Here is a 23,125-nt window from a genome sequence, read left to right on the forward strand (position 1 = left end):
TCAAATTTGCCTACCCATGTATATAAACGCGTGAACAGTTGAGCCTACAATTTATTGCAATCCACCGGCAATTCCAGTTTTTATAATTTACAACGATTTACCGGCTCGGCTTGAGAATCTTCCACCCCGGTTGTGGGCAGTCTGCGGTCCGATCTCAGTTTTATCAAAGGCTTTTAACAGCTAGAATATTTCAGCTCACAACCAATCATGTCCTAAATCAAAACTCATTCTCATTCTCACTCACTGTTTTAAAATAGGTGCAATCTTACTTGTTTATCCTTCATCACCATTTACAACTATTATATGCCTAACTAAACTAATTGGGTGTCGGATGAGATACTCAACATTCCACCACACACCACACATTCACACTAATAAATACATTCATTTCAAATACCACTAAGGTGCACAACAATATTAGCACTATAACAAACCACCCTGTTTCCTCCTAGAATTGGAAAAGTCGGCCTAGATAATCGCCGCCTGCTGAACTGCGCCCCCAAAAATTAGGTGAAACATTGAGCAACCTTTTTCTTTATTCACTAATTTCGTGCTCCGCTTGACCAAGTAATACATTACAATTAATTAAGGTTTTTAGTTTAGATAAAAAAGTCAATGGCACGAGCGGGATTCGAACCCACGATCTTCGGCTAGATACGCCGCTGCTCCACCACTTGAGCTATCATTACCTTTTTCTTTATGCCGGAAACATAACACGAGTTTTGGACCAAACTAAGAAATTATTAAACGATGAGTGTTAAATGTCAAATAAATAAAATTTAAAAAAATACTTTTACCAATTATTATTTAAAAATAGATAAACATACAAACAGGTTTAGTATGCTTGATATACGTTATAAATTGCATCATTTCAGAATTCAAATACATTTTGAAACAGTTTCAATTTTGAAATTTCAAATAAATTTTGTTCCAAACAAATTTGAAATAGTGAATATTGTATTTGCATACATTTGATGTAAGCTGTTAACAGTTATATTTCTGATCAATAGATCTGACGATATCTTTGTTAAATTAGAAGAAAACAAATCATAAAACAGTTGTAATAAAACAATTAAGTGTAAACCGACCGAGAAAACAGAAAACATCAGAACAAACACAGAAAAAGTACAAAGCCCTATTAAAATGTTATTAATTCAACGATTATATTAAAAAAATACTACCGCAAATGAATCTGTTTGACAAAGAGAATTAATGTTAAATTAAAACCTCTAAAACGGCTTTCATCACAAATCAAAGAAAGTTCACAAAGACAGAGTAAGTGCAAACAGTTTTAATGTTATATAAATAGAAAGAAAAAATATTTGTAAGCTTTTAAAATGACCCGTTCTCTTGAATAAATGATGAACGGGAATAAATGATTTCAAACGACGGACAACATAATCATTAAAAAGTTATAGCATTTATTAATATATAATTTTCCTAAGATGTGGCAGAAAGTTGAAAAGAAGTTAAACGAAATTTAATAAAGTAAGTTGTTTCTAGTTGCATTAATTTCCCAGAAGACTGGAATAAAATCCTAATTTTGTTTAGTTTTTTTTTATCGTAAAAAAATCTTTGTTTATATAATTTTCTATTGACTTAAGAAATCTGTGTTATCACAGTTATATAATTATATTCAAAATGAACTAAGTATCACGATCAAATATCTTTATGTAATGTTCAATTTACTAGCTTTCTGCAACAGATAACAGTTCTAACAGACTTGAAAGTAAATGAGAGCAAATTAATTGTATCATCTGCTCAACAGGCAAATTTGAATGTAGAATTGCGAACGTTTATTTTAATCAAATTATGTCTAACAAACTTAATGTTTATGGAACAACCCGATAGAATGTCAGATCTGTGAAACCCGCCTGTTGTGAATTTAGCCGAAGACCTTTGAAATTTCAGCTCACGTTATCTCGTTAAAGCCGTTTTTCTACGTTATCACCCTACATTTCATGAAAATTTAATGAACTTGGTGCGCAGGTAAAAGAGACAAATAGAACGTATTTAATTTTTCACCTTGGTGCGCTACGTGGTTAAGTCGAAATCTCGCTGAAACATAGCACACAACCAACGGAAATAGCACTATTTAATAATTCTCTTTCTATACTAAATTTTATCAGCTTCTATTAAATATATAAATACTCAATTAATTATACACAATTTTTTTCGAAAAGAAAAATTTTGTATAATTAATTGAGTATTTATAAATTCTCTTTCTTTTAAATTCTGAGGACGGAGAGGAAACGTTTTATCAAAATAAGATAATCGCAGAGTACACCTAAGCCCGTCTGGAGTCTGGGGACATGGCACATAAGCTTCTTTAGAGTATACATTTATAATTAATTATAATTTTAAAAAGTGAAGTTTATGCTTAAAATATTTTGTATTTCTAATTAATTTTTAAAGTAAAAGATTTTATTTTTTGGTGGAAAAAGATTTTCTAAACGATCTTTCAATAATTGTAAATCTTAAAGCCACTTATATGAATTGTTTTTTATAAAACAAATTTATCTTTGATACCAGAATAAAATTTCGACATTTTTTCGCTATTTAATCTTTTTTTACAAACGCTCATCTTTGGTATTTGATGTTTTAAACATTAGAGCTTTGAATCAACGAAGTAGTAAGGAGGACAGTGAATGAGAATCTACTGAAAGGTAAGCTTTCTATTTTGAAATCTTAGTGGTAAGACAAAGGTTCATTTGTATAATGATTTTTTCAAAAGTCTGGGGTACCATTAATTTTTTTTAAAGTTTAAACTATTTATTTGATTACACGTATATCAGATTATTAGATTTATAGAACTGAAATTCTCTTACGTAATGGAATACCGTGATAATTTGTCATATCCCGCAGCATGTGCAATAGATTTTTAATTAAGGGTTGCTTTCCACAGTAATAGCTTTGACAAGTTGAAAAATACGTGGATTATTTAATTGGTAATTGTACCCAGCTATGTATACAGACTTTATATCATAACTTTAATTTTTTTAATTATGAAAAGGATGAACAATTAATTATTCTGTACGCTCACTTATTGATTTATACTTTCGAAATTTTGAACGCATGTTGTTCATTGTTTTCCCTTTTACCTCTTAAAACGCTTCTCTGTTTAGATTGGAGAAATCAGTTTTACTGATAACTACTGTTAAAATTTATTAATTTATGCAGGCAATCAAAAGAAAACTTAAACATTAGTTTTTTTACATTTATGAATTACATCTAGCAGAACATGTCTAGAAATGTCAATAAATGTTCAGACAATAATAAAATCGAAATATTTATCAGTTTTCATGTTTAAAACATTGATCAACAATTTTTATCTGTTCTTCTTACTTCTTAGTGTACGACAGTATTTTTTTAGTGATCCTAGAATTCAAATTTGAATATTATCAAATCCAAAATTTGTTAGAGAATCATATCAATAGCATAAAATCGGAGGAAATTATTTATTTCTGACCACTCGTACTTAAATTATTTTACACCCCGCCTCATCTGGAATTATAAGCTATATTTTTAGGAAAGAATATTATCCTAGGGCTGAAAATAGGGTCTTTTGCAATCGAAAAGGATCTCGAGTAAAAAAAACGAGCCTACTAAAACAGGATTATACCCGAAAAAGGTAATGTTGTCCATCTGGTGAGATTGAAAAGGGAGTTTTATTACAAACTTCTTACTTTCTATCCCATCGTCAATTTCAGAATTTACCCTCTACCATCTGAACATTTCACATTAGCCAACTTTTCCTGGGCTAGTTCATCCCGCCTGGCCTCGCTCCAAGTATTATATAAATTAGTAAGTGATTCGGTTTCATTTCTATAACAAAACGATAATACGATGTCCAATCAGCAAAGAACAGCATTTGCAAATTAGTTCATATCTAAATCCAATTATATCTGACTGAGTGCTACATTAGAGCTAGACTGGGCATAACGAAATCCCTTATTTAACCAACCTAAGTCCCTATACTTCCAGAAACAAACCTCCCCTCGCCAATCACCAAAATGTTAATATACACCATGACTTTCAAACCTCTTGTAACTTGTACCTAAACTACACAGCAAGAATTAAGAGAAGAATTATGAAGAAGAATTATATAAGGAATTATGGCAAAACTGTTACATAGTATAAAATTTATAAAGATATTATTTTTTAACCTTTCGTACGGGTTTGTTTAATTGAAATAAGCACAAAGACCACCTAAATAATTTTCAAAAGTTTATATGCGGCGGCAGACCTTCCAAAATTCCAGGCAAGCCGACCTCAGTTGACGTAACTATACTTGTCTCAACGTTTAAATTGGCGAAAGTTTGGTACGTCAATTTCATACATCTCAACATTTACTTTTCCGTATTAGGACAATATCGGCTGAAAATTATTAGAGTAATTCAATAAAATTATATTACTTTTACGCGGGTTTGTTGTAATCTGGAAGGAATTCAAAATTCGAAAAGATTGATGCATTAATCCTTTTTAAAAAGATAGTTCCTACTCACAGTAAGTATTCCCTACACCCTAATATAAATTTTACATTGAAAATGAGCAAAAATGGTTGTTTGAACTTTTAAGACCTAAAATTGTCCATAATAAACAACCTAATAGAAATAGACGTAAATAGAAAATCCACAACTACAGACACTATGATACCAGCGGATTCGTCCCACCCATGGTCCCAAAAGGCTGCTGGTTTTATTTGGCTCATAGACCGTATGTTAAAACTTCCGCTAACACCTGATAACTATAAAAAAAACTAATAAAACCTTAGCAAAAAACAATGGTTATCAAGAAATATTTATTGATAGGTTGCTAGTTAAAAGAATAAAAAAATTAACTTTGAACGAATCAACAATAGGACACAGCCACCCCGCCACAAATGAATCATTAGGTTTCCGTTGTTTGTCATACATCGGTGAATTATCAGAAAAAGTAAAACTTTTAAACAAGAAAGTTTTAGAACAGCTATTAGAAGTACGGGTTCACTAAAAAACATCCTCTCAAAACCTAAAGACAAAGTAGACAACTTGGCAAAAAGCGGGGTTTACCAACTCAATTGTAATGATTGTGATATTAAATATATAGGACACAGGGGTAGAGAAATAAAAACGAGAGTAAAAGAACACTTGCCTAAATCGAACAAACTTTCGGAATTTAAGGACCATCTAAAAGAAGCAAAACATAATTTTAATTCAAATCTAAATACAAGTGTTACATACTTTCAACAAAGGAAAAGAATTAGATTGGTTTGAGAAATTAAAAATTAAAAAATGTAAAATTGAACATGGTGATAAATGCATTAATAATGTAACATATTTTGATCTACCTCCCATTTTAAATATGTACATAAATAATATCAAACATCCAATTAATTAAACTAATTATTTTAATTGTTATTATTTTTATAGTAATTTAATAATGTTAATGTATTATTCTAATTTTTTATCTTTTATCTTTAATCACTAATTTATTATTAATTTCTTTCAATATTTACTATTATAATATTTATTTGTGTTATAATTCCCGTTTTTCGCACGTTCAAATTAAGCGCCATTAAAAAACCAACTGCTAATTGGAACGTCGCGTTGGCGGGGGTATCAGCGGGTTCACTTTGCAATTCATGTCGAGAGACGTGTTTGTTCGAAAAAAAACTTCTGTGCGTAGGAACTATGTTTTTAAAAAGGATTAAACACCGCACTCACATCATCTTTCATCTTTTCTATTGATGTATTATTCTGTTAGATACAAAGGTAGGTTTAATTAAATTTTTGAAAAGATAATGCTAAAACTTAATTGAAATAAATCAATTCTTAATTAAATTATACGACTTTTTTGAAGAGGAACCACAATAGAAATGAAGATTTTAAAATGGGAATAGTACCTTGGCCACAACAACGTATTAAAACGTAAATATCTTAAGAGATGGGCAATCTCAGAAAATTTAAGGTTAGAGCAGCGGCGTATTGAGCCAAAGGTCGTGGGTTCGAAACCTGCTCGTTCGAAACCTTACATAAAAATTCACTAATTTCGTGGTCCGCTTGACCAATTAATATATTACAATTAATTAAGGTTTTTAATTGAGATAAAAAAGTCAATGGCACGAGCGGGATTCGACCCACGATCTTCGGCTAGATACGCCGCTGCTCTACCACTTGAATTTTTTGAAAAATTGCAAAAAGGAGGGAAAATTCAAAAAGTGCGGTTGAGATGGGAAGTTGGTGTCAGAGTGGATCGAGGTCACGCTAGCTCAAGTGGTAGAGCAGCGGCGTATCTAGCCGAAGATCGTGGGTTCGAATCCCGCTCGTGCCATTGACTTTTTTATCTCAACTAAAAACCTTAATCATTTACATAAAAACAATAATTAATAGGAATAAATAATATGACCACTAAACAAGTATGGATTAGTTCGCTAAAATGTTTTCTTTCTTGCAAACTCATTAACTTTCATAAACATTCTAAATAGATATGCATAAAGCTAATATATAAATATATTCTTTAAAAAATAAACCTTCGGATGTACATTCCATATTTTTTTATGTATGAACTGTATTTATAAAAACAGTAGGAGTAGCATTTTATTTGCTTTAATTTAATCTCAAAATTCATAAACATAAATTGTGCTTCTCTTCATCGCAAATGCAACAAAATCTATTTCCGGAATGTAACCTAAAACCAAATGGGAATAATAAGGCTTTTGAGGGTTCTTGAAAGTCATTAACTCAGTTTATTGATGGATATTGCACAGCTTACTTTACGTGCTTTACTTTGATGAAATCAATAAGGAGAATCTCGTAGGAAGTTTAGGAAGTTTTTATCTTCTCGAAGCAGCAATTGAGTTCAATCATGTAGGCGATGTAAGTCACGTTCATGATATTTCTTATGAATGGTGGAAAAAAATTATTTTCTATTTAGCACAAGTATTTTTAAGATTTAGTCACGTTGGCATCACATCCTGACGTTAATTGATAAACTTGTAACAAAACTTCAGAAATCTTGCCCTGTTCTCGACGATTGGATTATTCTGATCCGCCTTGTTTAATGATTCGGCAGTTTCAAACTTTATGTCGCCTCACACAGCATGAATTTTTCAGAGTGTATTGAAACGCTTGTCTTACATGTTCTCCTCCTACGCTATTCAGACCTTCAGCTATTGAGCTCACGTGGGTTGCATTGAAAACAAGAGCTTCAGCAGATCTTCGACTTTCAGAAGCGGATAGGCTATAAGTTTATTTAATCATATTTATGTTACAAAAATGCACATACATTTTGATTATAGCAGTGAAATGAAACGGTTTTTAGAGGTTCTGGTGAAATTCCAGTTCAATCTCGAATCTATTTCTTAAATTAATTTATTAATAAATGTAGAGGTTTATTTTAAAGACTGGAAAATAAAAAAGTGGCCTCCCTATTTTTTTAATAAATACTTGCAATCGTTATAAGCACTCTCAACACGACACCCAAGAATGGCACACATACGCAGAAGACAAACACTTTGAGCCCTGAAGATGATCTCACTAAAGATCGAAACGTTGGCACGATAAGGAAAATATTTTTCTGAAACCTACATCACACTAGACCGCATTTCACGATTTCTGAATAATAATCGTTAGACTTTTTTTTTTGTTTTGGATATGTTAAAATAAAAATATAAAATATAGGCAAATAAAATATTTCACTGAGTAATGCAATTTTACCAAAAATGTGGCTATGAAAACAATAATGAAAATATTCAATTCGCTACGGAGTTCCTCATCTCGCGTTGAGACCTTTCATACAAATGCATGTCCAAACCGTAACACCACCACGTCCATAACTTCTCCAGAGTGAAAATGTTGCGCGGATATATCCTTTTTCCGTTCATCTCCAAACCCTCTCTCGGCCGTCAAAAGACCTCAAACAAAATCTTGACTTATCCAAAAACAAGATCTTAGTCCAATCTTCCTCAGACCAATTAATGTGATTTCTTGCGAAACATAACCGAGCTCGTCAGAAGTTCTGGACCAGCGACAGCCTTCTCGCACCTAATCCAGCTTGTGTAAATCTTTGACTTACGGTGTGTAAATTGACATTAACATTTCTAACTAGCTGAAGTTGTTGCTTCAGCTCAACAGCGGTAGAAATTCGATTACGGAGTACATAAAACGGTCATCTCTCTGAGATGTGACACGATGGCGACCTGATTCGTGCTTTCTTGAGTAACCTCCATTATCTTGGCAGCGAAAGAAGACCGTTCGGACAGTTACTCACGAGTTTTAATGAAAGTTGTTTAATTATGATAGTTTAAAAGAAAATTGACCAAAACTCCGGAAAATCGTGACAAAATAAATTGTTAATTAAATTAGTTACATTTTAATCTATTATTAAATGATTTTTCTATGTTTTGGTGAATTTTCTTTTCAAACCATTAAAATTAAGTAATTTTTTTATGAACTTTTTAATTTGATATACTTTAAAATAGGTATGTTATAATGAATATAAATATAAAAATGCATAGGGTTTGAAATAAAAACAAAATACCAGTTTTTTGTTTTTCGGAAAAGAAAAACTGGTTTCAAGGTGAAATAGATAATTTGTGGATACTGGAGCTATGGGGGACAATTTTTTATTACAAATCCTTCGTTAACGGTTTTCGACGAGGTCGATCTGTTGAAAACCCCGAATTTGACAAAGCACGTCGCAATTTATACGTGGAGATAATTAGGCAGACAACATAAAAATAGATATGCTTCTTTTTTCATGAGTTGAAATATTCAAAGTATAATTTCTTCTAAATTGACATTCTTCTTTCAAGGATATAATGTGAACGTGTGAAATGTATTTTTATGTCTCTCTCATTTCATGTTCTCTCTTCAAAAATTATACGCCTTTGTGTTTGTTATACGTGATAGTATTGCGTAGGTTCGTTATGTTGCTTCCGAACTACCAGAATAGATTTAATGAAGGAAATCGGAAGAATTTTTCTCTTCCAAATGAAAATGGCCACTCGCATTTTGAGTTTCACACCTTTCTGAACAATTGTTTCCGTGTCTGTTTGACTTCTTTCATCTTCCAACTACGCAATGGTTCTAGCCGAATTTGTACCAATTAAAACCTCAAACAAATTTGAAACTTAAAAAGCCAAACCACAGGAACGTGAGAAAGAAGGTTTTCAAAAGAAAAGAGATGAATTATTGTAAGATTTATTTGCAAAATCTAATTGTAAACACAAGTGGGAGATTTTAACTGTGATTTACATCAAATATTGTTGTAAGAAAATCAATGAGGGGATTGGTTAAGAGATAATTAAAATAAATAAGGGTGGACACTTCGTTTGTCACTCAGTGTATTTGAAGTGGGCGATACTTGCTTATGTATCGCTGCAGTAGATAAACAGACAAAGATTTGTTCGACATAATATATTGAGTACGCTCGATACATACCAATAGTTTTTTTGAGAGTGTTGTTGAATTTTTATCACAACCTTCACATTTTTGCTGATTTTTTAATTGAATCATTAAAATAGATTTATGAAAATAGTTCCATTTCCGATGTAGACTCGGTAAGAATATCCAAACTTTATGTGCACAAAATTTTTCAAAAATGTGTTGACCCGCTCGAAATGTTTCTTCCGAATATGAGACAAAGTTTATCCTGAATTTAAAAAAAATGCTAAACCCAAATTAAAAAGTAATCCTTATACAACATTTGCATGTAAATGAAATGCTTGATGCTATTCTTTACATAAAAACCCAAGCTGGATTACAAATGCATGCTAATGCGGGACTCATCTTTAAATTTATTAAATTTATTTCAATCTACGAACCTGTTTGTTTTAATTTTTTTTAAAGTGAAAAGCGATCTGTTCAAATGAAAATTATTCGAACATGGTTTAATGAAGCGAAACGTAAGGAAATAATAAATGAAGAGTATCCTGTCAATAAACGTCAGTCGATATGAAAGCTGGGATATTATTTTCTGACGAGCAGATTTCGCCAGAATCGAGCACCTTATGCTTGAACAATATACACTAAAAATACGGTGGTACACAATTTTATCCATCACCATTTACACTTATTATATGACTAACCTAATTGAAAATCGATGTGGTACTCAATATTCCGTCATCGCTTTTCTCACATTTCATATTCGTGCTAATAAATACATTCACTCTCACAGCACGGGACACAAACTATCGACACTATATACAATGAAATATACTCGCCGCTGTCCTAAAGCACAATTCTCATTTCAGATAGTATTCCTACACGCTCCCTATATGGAGGCAAGGATATCCACCACTCAATCAGGTACAGCATCTCCCAACCACTTTGCATGCATTCCGGACGCATATGCAAGTTTTCATTTTTGATTTATTAAATAAAAGCCAAATTGATTGATAATCTTTTCAAATTTCAGGATTGCGCATGATCATTTTCCGGTTTCACTTTGTCAATGAGAGTTAAGCCAACTTCAATTACCAATGATAATTCATCAATAATTTATTGGTCAATTTTGACCAATACAATTTGTGAACAAATAATTAAGGTTTTTAGTTGAGATAAAAAAGTCAATGGCACGAGCGGGATTTGTCCACACAAATTGTTTATTAACACATTTTTTGACGTTTGATATTGTTAAGTGTAAATTTTATGAAAACATTTTATAAATAAATTAGATTTTTATTTTTTAACAATATTGCTTTTGCTTTACGTTTTTTATGTGGTGAATTCATTTTTTTATATGGAATCTATAAGTTAAAAAAACTCTTATTAGCACACTTTTTGTTGTAAATATTTATGTAAAATAATACAGTATTTTTAAATTTATAAGATTTTTTCAATTTATTCTAATAATCTAATCAGTTTACTTATCAATCAGTTAATAATTGCACAATTGTTCATATTTGGGGACCGCGGTAGCCGAGTGGTTAGCATGAGAGACTCTCACGCCGCGGTCGTGGGTTCGATTCCCACCGTCGCCTCTGGCCCTTTTTTCATTATAACCCCCAATTTGAACAACATATATAAGGGATTCGTCATGGCTAATATGCAAAGATCATAAGGCCAATTAAAAAAAAATTGTTCATATCAAACGTTAAAAATGTGTTAATAAACAATTTGTGTAGACAAAATTCAAGCTTTAAACAACTTGAATTCGGTATTATCGGTTAGTTGTATCTATCTAGAAGTTAATTTTGCTTAAAAATGATATTTGATCACAAATTTTATTGGCAAAAATTGACGAATAATTATGGGTGAAAGATCATTGGTAATTGAAGTTGGCTTAAATCTCATTGTACTTTAACAAAGTAAAACAGGAAAATTTGAATGAAAAGTAAAAATTGTCATTCAGCCATCACCGCTGATCATCTTTTTTGTTACTTATTAAATAAGATATATGTTTGTTATTATTATAAGCATCCTCTTTTTGATATAAGCTAAACGCAATTCATTCCGTACGTTAGTAACAACAGTTACACATTTATTTAGTGCATGTGAATGTCAACAATTACAAAAAAGTGTAGATTTATGAAAATATTTTATAAATAAAATATTTTAGATTTTAGAGAAAAAAATATATTTTTATTTTTTAACAATATTGCTTTTCCTATACGTTTTTCATGTGGAGAATTCATTTTTTTATATGGAATCTACAATAAAAAATAAAACTAACTCTTATTAGCATACTTTTTGTTGTGAATATTTATGTAAAATAATACAGTTTTAAATTTATAAGATTTTTTCAATTTATTCTAATAATCTAGTCAATTTCATTATCAATCAGTTAATACTTGGACAATACATAAATATTTATAACAAAAAGTACGCTAATAAGAGTTTTTTAAAATTATAGATTCCATATAAAAAAATGAATTCCCTACATGAAAAACATATAGGAAAAGAAATATTTAAAAAAATAAAAATCTAATTTATTTATAAAATATTTTCATAAAATCTACGCTTTGATGTACTTTTTGACATTAACTAAATGTGTAACTGTTGTTACTAACGTACGGAATGAATTGCGTTTAGCTTATATAAAATAAAAAAGGATGCTTATAATAATAACAAACTCATATCTTAATTAATAAGTGACAAAAAAGATGATCAGCTACGGTGGCTGAGTGTCAATTTTTACTTATTTACGAAAATTAAAAAATTCTGATCGAGACAATTTTCGAATTGTCGGAACGTGTTCTGATTCTTCATGATTCTACCAGGTGTAGGCTCTACGAAGACTTACAGCTGATTATATCCTTCGTGACCCACTCACTTTTACTCGCCTACCTACTGACCGCTATATGACATAATACGTTACTGGTTTCTGGAATGCCGACTTCGCTTTCTATTTCATTAATAGCTGTATAACAGAATCCGATCTTCGTACCGACACCGGTTACGGATCGGCGGTGTTATTTCTTCTTTTTTCCATCCATCTAAAAGAAAACAGGGATTGAAATTGGCTCTCTGACAGAGAACCCTCAACATTACCGGCCGTACCTCGTTACCTCTTGTTTACTAATGCAGAAAATTTTAATGATTCTTCTCAGGCCTTCTTGAAAATATTATAAACTCGTTTAGCATCAATAAAAAAACATTTTTTCGTACTTTTGTCAACTTGGACCTACTTTCAGTAATCGTCCAAGAAACTCTGAGTATATTTAATCGTACAATTATATTTACACTACAGTTCACTACACGTGTTCTATCAAGATATGCCTAATGAAATCGACTATAATTACAACTTTTAGCAGCTAAGGTAAAATAAGCTAAATTTAAAGTCATACATGTATGAAATGACATTGATTACACCAATATTTCTCCTGTGGTAAATTGCAATAATTTTCGTTTATAATAAATAAATGGGGACTGCGTTTGAATGATGGAAGTTGGGGACTCTTGAGGTTCTGGGTTCGAAACTTGAACTTTTATTTGATTATACATTTAAAAACAACACATTGAAAAAAGAGAAAAAGTGTTGTAAAGTGTAGTGATTTCTAACAGGTAATTGGACGATAAACCCTCATTTATGACAAAAAACATCTTTACTTTTACAATAAAAAACAGGTTTTTAATGGCCGTCTAGCAATATATTAAAAATGATTAAATGGGTTTATCACACTTATTTCTTTATCAAGGCGCGTTCAATACTCCGGACTTAACCATAGAGATCCGGTTGATGCTTGATGATCCAATGCAATAAAAACATTATTAAAAGAAAGTGGCAGCGTTGGTGAGCTGGTTCAATGAAGAATCGTGTATCTTGAGCACTGTCGATAATTAGTTCTCGAAGGACCATCCAGTAGCCGCCCATGTCTGCGTATGTGTCCGGCATGTAGAGAAGGTTGCACGTTGCACTTAATTGAAGAGTGCCCTTCGTTGCCTCCGTATAGAGAGCGTGTAGGAATGCTACGCGATATGAGAATTGTTTCTGACCTCGGAAGCGAATATCTGGTACTCATATTCCGATTCTTGGACCAAACAGGTTTCTTTATTGTATGCAGTACTGATAGTTTTGTGTCCCTAGCATGCGTTAAGTTTGAATATATCTATTAGCGTAAAAGTGTAGTGTGGGAGGACTGATGGCGGAATAGTGAGTTCCTTTATTTAGATTAGTTTTATAATCATTGCAGATAGTGATGGAGGAATATTGAACAATCCACCACCTAATTTTATGAATGGTATGTAACTCAGTAAGAATGTATTTAAAGGTGAGTGAGAATAGAAGAGTCTTTAAGAACTGATTGCCTTGGAAGCTAAAATGACCTAGCTCTTGATATCCCTGGAGCCCAACCTAGTCGGATGGACGGTAGGTGATACTCAAGGCCTACCGGTAATTCAATGTAAAATACAAAAACTGGTCAATGGACTGCGTGATACGATAGCCTCAACTCAGTACACACATATGTTACATGTATGTGCCGATTCGTGCTTACATAAATCAGTACTCAGTTTATCAATAATTTGATTGATTCCTTAAAAAAATTAAAATAAGAACACCGTATCTTTTTGTTTTCTCGCTCAAGTTATAAAAGAACTTTATAAATCAAGTTTATTTTTCCATATTCATTCTTGTAATAAATGCGTGTATTAATTAGCGACTGTTAATTGATGATTATTTAGAAATCGTGAGATGCGGTCTGGTGTGATGCAGGTTAAAAAAAATTTATCTTGCCAACATTCTGATCTTTATTGAGATCATCTTCAGGGCTCAAAGTGTGGTTTCTGTGTAGATGTATCAGAGTTTTGTGTCGTGTTGAGAGTGTTTGACTCGAACCACAACCGTGACACATCTACACAGAAAACACACACTTTGAGTCTTGATGATGATCTCAATAAAGATCGGAATGTTGGCACGATAAAGAAAATGGTTTTCTAAACATCCATCACACCGGACCGCATCTCACGATCTCTAAATAATATTGTAATAAACATAAATTAAAGGTGTGAAATAAGCTGCTCGATAATACGAAAAAAGTACATTAAGAATAAATGGTTTAATTTTAAATTGGAAAATGTATAATTTTGTTCTGTTAATATCCATTAAAAGAAAATATTTTTTGTTTAGGAAATGTGAAAAATTGTATTATTCCGCTTCCGCCATGTCGGTCAGTTCGTTCTCAATCCAATTTGTCTACCGATTTACAAAAAGGAAATTAATAATGTATGAGGAAGGATAGTTCGAACGCTTAGGATATTTCGTTTTACAAGGACGCCTAGCTTTTAAAAGCAATCACGAGAGAAGAGGAATATGCTTTCAAACTCCTTAATATAAATTTTTTGAAAGTGTAAATCTTTTTACATTATGAAATAATCCGATAATAATAATTACGATGAAACTGTCCGGGGTTAATACTACCTAAGAATTATTTGATCATCGTTGGAAATATTTGAAATTATTAATTATTCAAGGTTTCATTACTCATTCACTTACATTCGTAACAAACTGGACTTACAGGAATAGTTGTTTGTAATCACATCGTGTTTTAAAATATTTGAAATTGTACTTTCTTTGCCTTTTACATTTCAATTGTACTCTTTATCTATCTACCCATCTACCTATCTATCTCTCTATTCTCTCCCCCTCTCTTTTTTCGTTAATTGTGAGAGACCTTTCGTGATTTAAAATTGCGAGATTTTTAAAATATAACGGTATTCACTCATTCTCGCTCGCTCACTCTATCCCTCTCTCTCACTCTCTATCTATCTACCTCCTGTGTTTTCTCGTTCATTATCCTCTTCTTTTTCTAAGTCTCTTTCTCTGTCTTTCTTTCTCTTTCTCTCTCTCTCGCTTTTCCTGGCCTTTTCTTTCGCTGTCTCTCTCTTGTTTCTCGTTAAATGTAAGAGAGCTTGTTCACGACTGTCCCTCTCACTTTCTCTTCCTGTTTCTTCCTTTCGTAGTATCACTCTGTCTCACTCTTTCTTTCCCTCTCCTATTCTTTATATTTCTTTCACTATCTCGCTTTTCGGACAATCTCTCTCTCCCTCTTTTTATCTCTATCTCTCTTCCTTTGTCTTTCCCTTTTTCTGCCTCACTCTGTCTCTCTTCTAAGTTTCTTTTCTTCTTTCTTTGCTTTTTCTTTCTCTCCCTACTTCTTTCTATTTCTCTCTCGATCTTGCTTTATCTATCTCTCTCTCTCTGTCTCTCTCTTCCTCTATATCTCCTTTTCGCTGCATCACTCTGTCTCTTTCCGTCTCATTCTTTTCCTCTCTCTTTGTTACACTCTGCTATACTTGTTTTTTTTATTTCTCTCTCTATCTCTCTATCTCGCTTTCTCTGGCATTCTCATTTGCTGTATCCTTCTTTCTATTTCAGTTCCCTGTATCTCTTTCCCTTTTTCTCCCTGCCGCTCTTCCTCACTCTCTCTCTTCTCACACACTCTCACTTTCTCTCTCTCTCCCTCTTCAAAATTTGCGAGCTTTTTTAATTCATTCTCACACTCAACTTTTTTAACTTTTTTGAACTATTGATTTCTTAACTCAACGGAAGCATAATTATATTTCTTTTCCATTTGGCAACTTCGGTTTTAATATTAGCACGAAAAGAATACTAATTTTTTCAAAGATACATATAATTTTCGTTAATAAAATTCATCATGTTATCCTAAAATCCTTTTGAACATTTCGTGAACTTATTTTCTAATAATTTAGCAAAGAATATAGAACGTAGAATGTAAGCATTCTAATTTGTTTATGAATACTCTATATGTTGAAATAGATAACTTGTAAAATCACGAATTTTTGGGTAATTAAGAATGAAGGCGACTAAAATCATAACAGAATTGGAGTTCATAATTATTGTTTTATTTTTAAAACTTATTATCTAATGTTTGGTGTAAAATAATTCAATTTATTGTAGAACAAGACTTTTTTATGATAAAATAAAATTATAGGATAAAATTCATACTAGTATTACCAAACGGTTTTTAAACTTTAAAATTACAAACATGTTTCTAATTTTTCTGTATATATTTGTTTGTGTAAAATACGAACCTCTCTTTAAACAATTGAAATGAACAGTTTTATTAAGATGTGACTATTTTCACTATGTGAAAAATATTCTTTTTTCATAAGCTTACAGAGCAGGATTTTATTTTTTTTAATCTGATCGATGTGTCAGATCCAAACTTCCTCCTTGAGTTTGCTGATAAAGTAGACTCATCTGTCTTAAAATGTAATAAATGTGACGAAAGTACCGGAGTTTGTCCTTGGGTATAATGGCAAATTTTCTTTTGATAAGTTTAGCCATCCTCTATCGTACAAATATATAAAGACAAAAAAAGTGCAATTTTCTGTCCAGTTAATAAAAAAACATCCTTGTAAACAATTATTATGATTTTCAAATTTTTAAATACATTATGCTTCTATCTTTGAAACGATTCTTACTTATAATGAACATGAATTGCACAAGTCTTCAAAATTTTAAAAAGATTGCCATAACTGCCGAAGAACTTTCTTGCAAAAAATTTAAAATTGAGCTTAAACGACTTCAATGGAAAAACTCCGATTTCTATCTTAATAATTATTATTAAAAAAACGATTAAAAACATTACTCGTGACGACCAGAAGTAATAATTTTCAGGCTTTTTCAACTCAAAACTAGAGAATTAGTGAACCTTTGAGTCTAAAGTGTGTGGGCGAACTTAATTCCATCCAGAATAATTTTGAGAAGGTCTTAATCCTTGGAGGTCACTGCTCTAAAAAGACAGATTATGATGTCTATGGCGTATCTGTACTTCTTCGGTCGAGCAATTTCTGCAATGCAAATTTCTTCTCATGGTGAACCGGTGGCCCAGTTTGAAATGCTGTCCAGTCTCCCTTGATATCTGCATTCAGTTAAAGGCTGAAATTTTCGCATTAGCGCGTTGCACTGAGTGAGCTTGTTGGACGTTTCTCATGATTTCTTTCAAACCGTTTTAATACAGAATCTACTTCTCATCATCTTTCACTTCTCTTCTATTATGGTACGAAACGTCATCCTGACGGTTAGAAATAATATTTTCTTTAACGCTTTAGTCGTTTGGCATTCCTTTTTCCAAAGCTTTCAGAAGAACAGTGTAATAAGTAATTAAAAACTCGTTTTCAATTCCAATACAGGCAAACGTTATGATTCAGTTGAAAATTCCATTTAAACAAGATAAATACGAAGATAATTAGTAACTTGCAGACAAAACGAGCTTCAAAAGTGTCTAAATTTAATCTTTATTACTGATTAAATCTCTCCTAAACAACAAAATTGTCACACAAGTAATGATTTTATGGAAGATCTGATATAGTGCACTGGCTATATGATTCCAATATCCACCTTTAAATCCAAAGCATTCACAATTTCAATTGTGCATCAAGCCTTGATGAGCGAAAAGAGTTTTTCTGACCGGTCGTATCCCTGATTTATTTTCTTTTGTTGCAAATATAAATAAAAATTATTAAAAAAAATTTTTTTGTTTTTTTTGCCAAGATAAATAAAATTATTAATGGACTAAACAAATCCACCTTTCTAATTTTTAGTAGCTTTTATTAACAAAATCAAAGTAATGAACGATTTGGAAATGCTATGAAAACGGGTTTTACCGATTGGCCGGCTTCTTTGAGTGATTGGAACAGCAGATTTGCGGAGTTTTGGCAGAAGCCATTTGAAAACAGGTCGGAAAATCACCGAGAAATAATTTATTTCGAATGTTTGTAGGTTTAAAAGCCAAGCTCACCACTTATATCATCGCCAATTTCGTTTAAAGAAGCGGACAAACAGCCGAAGAGGGTAATCTGTTCGAATGTAAATTTAATTACAAATGATCCGTGACTTGTGAAGAAACAAATTAGTTTTAACTTTACTCCACTACAAAAAATATAACTCAATTAGGCCAGAAAAAAAGAAAACTTAATTTAACTTTCTTTAACGAATTCATTCATATCATATAATTCAAGAAGATTCTCTTTACGGTTATTAAAAAAACGTCTAATGAAATGTCTAATAAAACACCCGAAAATTAGCGTTGAGTACCAATTTTGGCATTACATTTTTAAAGTAACTAACCTTTTTGAAGGGGAAAGAGAGATAATAGATAGAAAGATAAATAGATAAAGTGATTGATAGAAAGAGCGACTGAGTGAGAGGGGGTGGGAGAGAAGGAGATAGATTGAGATAGTAATAGAGATAGAGATAGAGATAAAGATAGAGATAGAGATAGAAATAGAGATAGAGATAGAGATAGAGATAGAGATAGAGATAGAGGTAGAGATAGAGATAGATAGGTAGATAGATAGATAGAGAGAGAGAGAGAGATAGAGATAGTGAGAGCTAGATAGATAGCTAGATAGATATATAGAGAGAGAGGAGGGAGACATAGAGATAGAGATAGTGATAGAGATAGATAGATAGAGAGAGAGACATAGAGATAGAGCTAGAGATAGAGGTAGAGATAGAGATAGAGGTAGAGATAGAGATAGAGGTAGAGATAGAGATAGAGATAGAGATAGAGATAGAGATAGAGATAGAGATAGCGATAGAGATAGAGATAGTGAGAGATAGATAGCTAGAGAGATATATAGAGAGAGAGAGGAGTGAGACATAGACATAGAAATAGTGATAGAGATAGATAGATAGACAGATAGAGAGAGAGAGAGAGAGAGAGAGAGAGAGAGAGAGAGAGAGAGAGAGAGAGAGAGAGAGTGAGAGAGAGAGACAGGTCATATAAATACACAATAAACCAACAAAATGATTGTCAAACATATATTTTTAACTTTCATCAGTTTTATTAAATTTAACGTGTAGTTTAATATACAATATATATGACCTAAGTAAATTGTGTTATAAACGATGCAAGATTTCACATTATTATTCAGCTATGACTTTTTTCATTTGGCGAAAGAGCGAAAGAGAGAGAGAGAGAGTGAGAGAGAGAGGAGAGAGAATTGAATTAAAACGCATTATTAATAATACTCGCCGATTTAGGTCACATTGACCTTTCTTACAATCAACGAGTCCGGTTTTACATCCAAAGTGGGCTATAAGTTAAATGTAAACGTGAAAATATAAAACATAACAAATAAAAAACAATTAAATAATCTGCTTTGTAGAACAATTAAAACTATCCATTAGCACGTAAGGTAAATTACACTGTAATAACTAACATAATTATTTACAATCGGAAGTGTATTAAAATAAAATAAGTAGAACAAACAAAAAGAATAATGTATAAAAAGAAATAGCGAGAGGGGAGGGAGCTTTTTTCATACTTCCACCCAAGAGTGAAACTAGTACAATGAATTCCCTTCGTCAAATAGAACTAAGAGTTGCAAAGGATGGGCCATTCGTTTTGAAATATTATTGTATCTTCAGGTTTATAATAATAAAATATTAGTTTTCATGTGACCTTACATGTTGAAACCAAGAAACTATGGCCGTACGAGAAGCACAAATCGATCGGTTAATCTATCTAATCGAATTTAGAATTATATTTTCTATATAAAATTGTAAGTAAAAGATTTTCTTACAGATGTCCAGATGACATTTTGTAATCTCTTATAATTTCGAGACGGCCATCACGCGATTTCCAAATAGCTCAGAAACTTAACTAGAAGCGATTTCTCACTGAATCAATTTTGCATATAGGCCTCTTTGAACGTAGAGTTCACTCCAACCTCAAAAGAACGTGACAAAATCTCTGGCAGGCTTCCTTTCACAACTTCTGACGGCCCGGAGAAATCTCAGCGTTGAGCAAAGCTGTTTGAAAAATTCTATCGCAATACTGGGATTGAAGTACAACAAAACGAAAGATGAAAAATGAAGATGTCCCATTTTTTTAATGAATGAAATGATAAGATTAATGAAACAGTGTAATGTTACGCGTCTATCTTTCAATCTCAACAAAGTTTTGAAGACGATGAAGAAAGAGGGCAGAGTGTGATCAAAAAGACAGAGGGAGAAAAAATATAGCAATGAAATAAAGCGTACGGTTTTAATAACAAATACCACACTGATATAGAGACAAAGGAAAAGGAGGAGAAAGGAGAAGAACAATATAGAAAAATACGCAATGAAATAAAGACATTCGCAATAAAGATAAAGGGCACAAAATAGTGTATTATGAGGTGCATAAATCGTATAAAAATATTAGCAAACTTTAAGTCGAAAAACCTGGAAACATCGCGTTTATATCTAAAATAACAATTTAAGGCATCAAAATTAGACAACATTCCTATGTCTTATCGTAGTACCGTTGAAGGTCAACGTTAACAAATTAGTCAAAAGAAACAGATAAAGACAAAAAATGGTAGTGATTGAGAGGGAAAATGAGATAGGAGAAAATTGAATAGGAAAGGGAAAATATAAAGAGAACGGAAGAAAGAAAAAGGAAGAGTGAGATGAAAAAAGAAAGATAGAAAAATGAATAGGGAAAAGAAAAACAAACAAATACAGTGAGAGAGAGAGAGAGAGAGAGAGAGAGAGAGAGAGAGAGAGAGAGAAGAATTGGAAGGCGAGAGAGTGAGAGAGCAGCAGTAAAGGAGAAAGATAATAGAGAGATAGATAGGTGGATAGATAAAAAAGATGAGGAGATTAAAAAAACGAAAGAAGAGAGCGATAGATAAAAAGAGGAAGAAAAGAAAAATAATGAGATAAGATAAAAAAGAAAGAGGGAAAAGGACACAACCAATACACAAAGACAAAGAGAGAAAAAGAAAGAGTGAAATAAAAAAGAAAGCGAGAAAAAAGAGGGAGAAAAGAAAGAACCATAGAAAGAAAGAGAGAGAGAGAGAGAGAGAGAGAGAGAGAGAGAGAGAGAGAGAGAGAGAGAGAGAGACAGACAGACAGATAGACAGGCACGAAAAAAGACATAGAAAAACCAAAATCTCAAGAATACAAAGGTGATATATTCGCTTTGTGTATTACCGTCGTCGGTAAAATATTTTTTCAATAGTTTTGTTGAATTAAAATACCAATTTTTATATGCCATATATTTATTTTTATGCATTAGCGAATGAAATATCTGGCATATAAGAAATTGGTGCTTTAGTTCAGTAAAACTAACAACCAAGAAGATGGATTTATATTTGGATTTGAATTTATGTACGGTTATGGATTCATAAATAATATATATCGTACAAATAGAGTCTTTTTTCTTTCTTTAATTCGTGCTTTCCTCTATCCCTGAACATAAATGATCAAAATATCATATTACATATATCAATTTTGTACTCGAAGTATTTACTCTATATGATTGTGCTTTTTTTAATATTTAGATATTAGATTCGACAAAAAAATCCTCAAATTGCTGGTCAATTCAAAAGTTTTGCAGGTTTTGTTTCAAATTATAAGTACAAAAGGAAATAATTCTGGAATTTCATTAACCGAATATATAAAACTGATAAAATGGAAGAATTTTTCGGATTGATAATTTTAGTACAGGCCAGTGAATTTGTTTTACGTGGGCTTGAAAGGTTAAAGGGTGTCAGCCCTTTTGTCCGGCCAAATATCACTTTCGTGAGATCTTCGACCAGTCTCGACATACAAGATTGTGTTTCAATACTCCATTCTCAAAGTATCACTTTAAAAATTCCACGCGTAAGTGAATTTTAAATTGCATAAGGTGGCAAACCGGGATTTGGCGATTTTCGAAATACGTCCATTCGATGATAATTGGGTTTTGAGTTATGTCCCATGACAGACTTCCAAAATGACGAAATCCCGCCCGGACCGTTGAGCCGAATTCCTTTAGATCCCAGCCCAGTTTTGGTTAATGGGGCACGGGCTAATTTCGGGTGAAGCCCCTGGGTCGAGAGTTACGTGAACAACTTGTTGGGTCGGATCTCGGCTTTATGATGCAATCCGCGGCGTTGCTCTCCACTGAAGATAATCGTAGAAGGTCGAACGATTCTTCGACAGAGCCAGAACTGCTTCACAAACTGTACGAAGACGGATTTTCAACAACCTCTATCGGAAAATTTCGTTTTGTTGCAAGTGTCTTTGATCATAGGGTCTGTCATCTCAAGGTAATTCAAAAGGTTTCTTTCTCAAAAAACATTATTTTTTAAATTTTATTAAGTTCCTTTGATATTTCCAAATACAAATATTGTATTAAATAAATATGTTCATATATGCAAAATTTGTCATTTGCGTCTCTGCAAAATTTGCTCACTGGCAACCCTCCTTCACGTTGAAACCTCCTGAATCTACACTTAATGAGAAGGTCTCAGGGCCACTTTCGCTTCAATCATTTTGGAGGATTTTCGGGTAGGAAGTGATAATTGTCATTGTTTGCCTAAAATCCAAATACAAAACCGTTGTCGAAGCATCTTGAAGAAAAATACACTAGAATGGAAAGTTCTTTTTCGTGTTATCTTAATAATGCATAGTCAGTCGCTTAATTAATTAACTGTAACTAATCGAGATCTTTTGTTTGTACACGGTGAGACCTTGACTAGGCTTCCCGTCTAACAGATCGTTTTAAAAAATATAATTGCGTTTTTCAGGATATCGCTTCGGGCAAGGTGATTTTAAACGGTGTTTACAACATTATGCTAAACACAAGAACAAGTACAAATCCGTTCTTAAAACTCGATCACTGTGTGATAATAAAAACAAAACATACATATTAATTGTAGATTAATGAGTTAAGGAATAAAAATTATAAAATAAAAATTAG

General features: G+C 32.2%; 1 protein-coding gene across 1 annotated transcript in view; it reads right to left on the reverse strand.

Annotated features, from left to right (window-relative positions):
* The window catches only part of LOC106670930 (epidermal retinol dehydrogenase 2-like), a 127,941-nt gene that overhangs the window by 87,472 nt on the left and 17,344 nt on the right, over positions 1–23,125 (reverse strand). The window lies entirely within an intron of this gene.

Source organism: Cimex lectularius, unplaced genomic scaffold, assembly GCF_000648675.2.
Source record: "Cimex lectularius strain Harlan isolate CLEC.00 unplaced genomic scaffold, Clec_2.1 scaffold294, whole genome shotgun sequence".
In the NCBI taxonomy this organism is placed as follows: domain Eukaryota; kingdom Metazoa; phylum Arthropoda; class Insecta; order Hemiptera; family Cimicidae; genus Cimex; species Cimex lectularius.